General features: G+C 37.3%; 1 non-coding gene across 1 annotated transcript; it reads left to right on the forward strand.

Moving 5' to 3' along the window:
* Positions 1-241: 241 nt before the first annotated feature.
* On the forward strand, positions 242-347 carry LOC141619983 (small nucleolar RNA R71). Its single transcript, XR_012531855.1, has one exon. It is a non-coding gene; the product is annotated as a small nucleolar RNA R71 (small nucleolar RNA).
* The last annotated feature ends 7234 nt before the right edge of the window (positions 348-7581 follow it).

A 7581-nucleotide genomic window follows, 5' to 3' on the forward strand; every position in this document is an offset into this window, starting at 1 on the left:
TTTTTATTTCCGCTTTTTCCTTCTGTCGAATGTTAGTGATCCCCGCATGCTAAACTCTATCTATTAAATAAAAGTTTTGAAAACTTCACATTTTTCGCATATATTTAGTAGTTTATTTTCCGCTTTATCGCGGGGTGTCACACCCAATCTATCAAAGGCACCTCCGGCTGATGCATTTATCAATTCTTTAACGGCATGATGCAAATTGTTAAAGAAAGTTTGTGTGATTAGCCAAATTGGGATCCCATGATGAGGGCAAGCTCTCAAAAGTTCAATTAACCTTTCCCAAGCCTCACTTAAATTCTCAAACCGCCTTGATGAAAAGTAAAGATCTCATTTCTTAGTTTGGCAGTTTTAGAAGGTGGAAAATATTTGGTAAGAAACGCTTGAGCAAGGTCATCCCAAGTAGAAAAAGTGCTAGGATGGTGAGAATATAACCATTTCTCGGCTCCATCCCCAAGACTAAGAGGAAAGAGCCTGAGTTTTACAACATGTTCGCACACACCATTATTTTTCACCAAAATTCATTTTCTATTAAACCTCTCCAAATGGTCCAACACATTCTTATTTGGTAGACCAAGAAACACATCTTTTTGAAAGATTTCAACCCAATCCGGATGCAAGTCTAGCTCCACATCCTCTCCAATATCAATAGGAGAGGCAAACAAGTTGGGATCGGGTATACTATGATCACGTGAAGACATGGATGGAGACATTATTGAATGCAAGACACTAAATATAAGACACTAAATACAAGACTCTAAATGCAAGTGACTAACAACTATAACTAAAGATGCAAATAAACAAACAACATATTTTTTTCTTTTTTCAAATATTCATTTTTTTCTTTTCTTTTTCAAAAATAATAAAATGACTAATCCCAAAACTAAACTAAGACTTATATCTAACAAAGCACCATCCCCGGCAACGGTGCCATTTTGATAGTAGGGTAAAGTCGTCACACCCTTATCAAAAACAAATTTATAAAGCTTGATACCTAACTAGTAAAGTTTGGTAAGTCGAGGTCCATCACAAGGATGGTGGGGTTAGGCTACAAGTCTGTTGTTTAGTTTTAGTTTAGTCGGATGCAAAATATGTGAATGATTAATACGCTAACAAACTAGGCTAAAACAATAGGTAAACACACACACAAAGATGGAAACAAGAGAGGAAAAAGCTAGGGTCTTCGTGTTTGTCTAGGTAGGGAGAGGGAGATGCAAAAGTCTACGAGAATTGGGTCACGGTTTCGGTAAAGGAATCGAAGCTAGTTTCCTAGTCACCTTAATCTCACCATAAAACTTTCATATTATGTCAAACTCATCACATACATGCTATCAAATACTCTTATTCACTCTCATGTAAAGAATGTTAAGCAAGATTCAAAGAGAGGTATGAACTTTCATTCACCCATTTCATCGAACACCTTCAATGCAAGTATGTAAAGACTCGATTTTTAACCCATATTTAAATGTAAACAACTCATTATCATCCCTCATGTTTACCCAAACTCCCCTTTTAACCCTAGACTAATTCTACATAAACATAGTTAACACGAGCAATACACATGCACCAATACTAACCATGCTAAACATGGTTAGCAACAAGATTAAACAAACAATATAAGATGAAATGAAAAACATATAAACAATTGAAATAGAGTGAAATTAAGATAAGAAATATACCAACTTAAATTAAAGGAGGAAACTTGATTGAAAAATGGAGAATGAATGTCTTCTTGTCTTCAAAAATTACAACCCAAAACTAACTGTAAATTAATGAGAGGAGAGAAATTTGAATAAATTAGAGAAGAATTAAACTAAGAACAAAGAAAGATTACAAATTTAATTAATAAGAAATTGAGAGGAAAAATAAGATGGTTTTTCTATCTACCAACTACTCCTACTGTATTGCTTTCTGAAGGCTGCGTCTGTCTAAAGTTCTAATTGAGGGTCTGCGTGTCTTTTATAGTCAAAATAAATATAAACAAACGTAATTTATTTTCGCAGTACATATTTTACTCATTTCAGTACATTTTGTACAAAACTTTCCATTTACCTACCCTTAACGAAAAAAAGAAAATCTAAGTATCTAACCTAATTCTTTGAAAACATAATCACACTACATTCCAATTAATCAAATTTCTATAATCATGAACATTAATTCAGATTTATAACATGGATTTGATTAATTAATTATAAATTATCAATCAAATGAATACTTATTTCAAGATTTTTTAATTAATTTAAATTAAGTTGGGATTTAAGATTGGTTAAGTGAGTGCTGGTGGCAGTTGACGGTATGTATCGATGGGGGTCGACGGTGGAGGTCGACGCTAGGGTCACTGGCGGCGCCTGTGGGTGGTGCGACAGGGGGAGGCACGTGGTAGTAATGGCTGTGTTGCGGGAAAGGAGGAGTGCGTGGTGCGGTTGTAGGGGGAGGGAATGGTCCAAGGAGGCCGCGGGTGGAGGGGGCGGAGAGGGCGACGGTGGACGGTAGTCATGGTGGAGGACGGTGGGTGGCAGGGGACGCTTGGGGTGGTTGTAGTAGGTTGAAAATGATGGTTGATGTTATGAGAGGTGTACGTGAGTTTTGGGTTTTTTGTTCTTTTTTTCTCATACAGTACACATTTCGATGAGAGTGGAAAATGAGAGGGGTAGTATGGTCAAAGCTGTACTATAATGAGTAAAATGTGTACTGCGAAAATCAACACCCTAAATAAAATGACATAGCTCCCAACACAAAATGCACAGCAAATTGAGGGAGTGCCAGATCATTAAATGAGGGGTAAAAACGTCAATCACTTCTTTCTTTCTTTTCTTCATTTCTTATGAAACCCAGTTCATCATTCAATTAAGAAACACAACAGAAATTGCTGCGGATTCGATGCTCATGAGTCATGAATGGCCCAAATTGAGATGATCCCGGTGGCTTATGGACTGGTGAATATTGATGGCCTGAACTCGGGTTTCGAATGGTTGTCGATGTTGAGCTGTAATTGGTGGTTAGTTTCGATGCCGTGTCGATATGCGGCTGTAGTTGGTGCTGCTGGTAGATTGAATGCAGGACGGAGATGGGTGGCTGTCGTGCTAGTGCGAAGCTGTGGTTGGCGGCATAATGGCGGCGTCTGGGTTCAGCCATGGTGATGTGATGAATGGCGACGAGGCTTGATGGTAGTGTGCAGGTTGCGAATTGATCAGAGTTGGGGAGAATCGCTGGTGGTTGTCTGAAGTCGGGTGGAGATGCGCATCTGGTGGTCGGATTTGTTGCTACACGAGCCATGGTGATGGTGGCACGAATTGGTTGAGGACGGAATTGGTGGGGTCTGGTTGTTTGGTCTGACTGACGGAAATGAGATGAGATGAGCAGGTGGTTGTGGGGTGTTGAATGGTGGTTTCTGGTGATCGCCGAAATCAAGACAGTACTTGAATTGATGATGGAGGGAGGTGTGTGGGCTCGGTATTGCTGATTTGAGGAGCTGCATGAGGGATTGTTGAATATCACTTCTAATTATCATGTTTTGTTCAATTGTTTACGGTTTGACTTGTCTTGAACTGCTTGCTTGACTCTTATTCAACTCGGTTTTATTCAACTTGATACCTACAAAATTGAATAAGAAGAGCGGTACCAAATTTCTCCAAAATAACAATTATTCGTAATAAATATAATAAAACTAATAATTACTAATTAAAATATTAAAATGAGCTATTTAACATTTAAAGCACCCAAAATCGAGTTAAGTATAAGATAAAAGTATGGGTAAAACGGCACAAAATTACCACTTATCACTTCATCAAATTCGATAAAAGCGAAGCGTACAAAACCTTGCTTGTTTGTAGACACAGGGTAAACTTTTTTAACTGCAGTGAAACCGGAGTCATGAAGCATTTGCGTCAACCACCCAAAATCAGGGTTTAAACCCTTTTTATTATCATCATAATTAACCGGGCGATTATGGAGAATGAAGGTAAAAGGTTGTGCGCAAGGAGAATGTGATTGTAGCTCCGATACACCAGCCATATTTTATTTAGAGAGAAATTAAAGAGTAAATGTTTGATAATTTTGATTTTGACCTAAAACATTTTGAAGACATATTTATAAAATTATTTTGGTCAAATTGAATATTATTGGTCAAATTGAATATTTATTAAAGTTCTGATAAAGTTTTGCATGCAGTGGTCAAACTGAGAAATCTAATCAAATAGTGACAACAGTTGAATTTAAAAACTGTTCTTTCATAATAGAAAATGATAACGGTTACAAGAAACCCTTAGCTATACATAACAACGAGTACCACAAACCGTTGCTGGTGTTAATTTAGTAACGGTTTTTGAAAAGTTGTTTTCTTAAACTGGTAACAGTTGTCCAAAAATCGTTGATAAGAGTGATTCTATAACGAGTTTTTGGAAACCGTTAAAATGTTCTTTATAACGGTTTGTTAAACAGCCGTTGTCACATTATAATAACAACGGTTTTCGAGGGAAACCATTATTCTTATTAGCGCAGTCTAGGTTTCCGCCAATATTTGGAAAACGGTAATTTAAGTGTCATTATTATATACATTAAACCGTTGTGATACGCTCGTTATTGATGGCCATATTTGGCGTAGTGATAGACCAGTGTATATACTCTTTTTGCTTAACACTTTGCCTGTTAAGATAAACTCGAGACACCATTTGTTGTGTAATTTTAGTGTTGTTTCGCTCCGTTTCCGAAAGCCTAGTCAAGGGTGTGCATTTAACCACTACGTTTACCCCCCATGATGTGATAATTACTAGGTAATCGGGTTCCTAGGTGACCTTTAAGACCATGCAACCGTCTTACTATCCTTGTTTGCCTTATATATCATTTTACCAAAGGGAATGGGCAATTACAATTGTCAAGTTGAGTTTAAAGTGCTAATGAAAGCCAAAAGTTTACAATTTTGTCAAGTTATCCAAATATTTGGCTTAGGAATGCAAATGGGCCCTCTATGCTCTTCTAGAGTACCCTCATTACATACAAGGTCGCTCTTAATGTCGTTTTGGCGAGGATTTGTATATTGGTGGTCCCGCCACATTCCTTTGCCAAAGACAAAATCCGTGCTTAATGTCAAATGTTATCAAATGGGGGGAAAATAGCCCAAGCAAACCATAAAAATGAGAACTCCAAACCTGTATGTTTTTTATCCTATATCGGTGGTCTATCCTTATGTTGCACGGTCGAGGAGGAACAACCCTTCCTTTCACTTAGGTGAAAGGCAGAATCCCAAACCTACAGTATCTTCTAATGTTACGAGGATTCCACTTTTCATCCCGCTTTATCACCATTGACAAAGCATCTTAGTAGATGTGAATGAAACGCACTAATTTTACACAACGAGGAGGTGACTCGTTTCTATAGTCCTAGGCTTAGTTCTTTTTAGAATTCATGGCTTAGATTGTTTCCTCGTAATTGGTTTCACCGCTTTGATGAGGGAAGCGACATTACCTTATGTAGATGCATCGTAAACTTTGTTTATGTGCTTGCTGGTTTTGATGTATTGCAATTTTGGCAAGAGCCTACTTGCCTTGCAAAGAGATACTTTTTCCTCATAGGTATTTCGTTGTGAGTTGAAGGGACAGAGTAAGCCCGTTAATTGTCTCATATCGGCTATTATAATCGTATGTTTGTTTTGTCAATAAATGAGTTTTTGTCTTAGTGAGCTTACTTGAGGACGAGTAAGATTTAAGTGTGGGAAAACTTGATAACTAGTATTTTGGTATCGATTTTGCCCTTATTTATACCATTATTTGACTAGGAATTTGTGTGATTTTATTGATTAATAGTTCATTTTATATGTTAATTAGTAATTATTAGTTTTATTATAATAATTGCGAATAATCGTTATCTTTCGAGGATTTGATACTGTGATGTGACTCCTATTTACGCACATTTAGTCCCCTAACTAGCCTAGTTCCTATGCTTTTTAGTATGTATTAGGGTTGTTTCTTGTCTTTAGCCTCCTTCTATGCATATTCTATGAGGTTTGGTGTCCTTTGTAGGAGAAGAGCACTAACTTGACTAGATGGAGTGAAGCAGAGCTAAATTGTTAGCATATAACGACCAAGAACCAAAGAGGAGACCAATACTAAAGGCCTAAGTCAATAAAACAAGTAATTGGGCAATGATGAAGGATCCTCACGACCCATGAAGGATTCCCAAGGATTGGAAGGGAGCCATTACAAGAAGAAATTGCTTTGAACCAAACCAATAGTTTCTTGTTTGGCTCTAAAAATATGCTAGATGAAACGGCGTCGAAAAATCAAGTGGTCTAGTCTTTTGAATCACTCCAATAGGAGTTCGGATGAGGAAATGACGTCCGTTTTACAATCCGAGCTGAAATAGATGAGCTGAGCGTCGGGACGCCCGACCTGAGCATGAGGTCGCCCGATCTAAGACCCAGGACGCCCAACCTCACTCCAAGTTGCCTAGATTCTCATGCAGAGAGATTTTCTCAATCATGGAGTCGTGGGGCTCCTCCTAGGACTTGCAAGGCTCTATTCGACACTTAAGCATATTATTTCCTAATCTACCCTTGCTTAACCTAATGTTGTACCGCTATATATACTCCATTTGTAATAATCAAGAGATTAATCTTCCTTAGTTTAGATTAAGCATTCTTAGATTATATTAGGAGTAGATTAGAATAGATTAATCTCAATCATTTCACAAAATTACACTTTAATCTTTCCTCGATCATTATTCAAGATTTCTTATTGGGTAATTGAAGACTATTGGGTTATTATTGGAGAATTGACAACTCTTCATCTATCAATCAAGTTCTCTTCTATTATTCTTTGCTTATTATTTGGATCATCCTTAAGTTGGCATAATCTCTTCTACCCTTTGCTTTATTAATTATGGCCTTACTCATTCACCACGTTTAACCTTGTTAGTATGATTGACACCCTTATTAACTAACATGCTTACCATGACTATGAGTGAGTAGTCTCCTAGCTAGGATTAATGGGGGATTACGGGAAGAGGCCTGTAAAATGTCGTCGACATTTTATAACAAATGGTCGACACTTTTCATAAAAAAGACGCCCCTACCCTTCCTCTCCCTCTCTCTACCCTATTTTCTCCCAAACTCTCCCAAACAAACAACACTTAAAAAAAAATCGTCGTTCTAATAATTGAAGAACTACAACGAGCAATCCACATCAAACAAACAACGACTCAATGTCAAACAACGAGCAATACACATCAAACGCTAACAAAGATTCATCGGTAAGTAATTACACAATATATTTTCATTTCAATCGAATTAGTATGATTATTGAATTACATGTTAAGTTGATATGAATCCAATTAGTTTATATATTGAATTACATGTTAAGTCTTCATAGAAATAGTATATTGAATTACCTTGTGAATAGAATTAGGATGAATGGAACACAACACATCCAATAGCCATCGAAAATCTTTGTTTCTCGTCAATTGGGACGTGTACATTCATTGTCCCTCATGGAGAGAGACATGTACATTCATTGTCCCTCATAGACAGGGACGTGAACATTCAGTGTCTGTCCTGGATATGGACAATGAATGTCTACGTCCATC

This window comes from Silene latifolia, chromosome 1 (genome assembly GCF_048544455.1).
Source record: "Silene latifolia isolate original U9 population chromosome 1, ASM4854445v1, whole genome shotgun sequence".
Classification (NCBI taxonomy): domain Eukaryota; kingdom Viridiplantae; phylum Streptophyta; class Magnoliopsida; order Caryophyllales; family Caryophyllaceae; genus Silene; species Silene latifolia.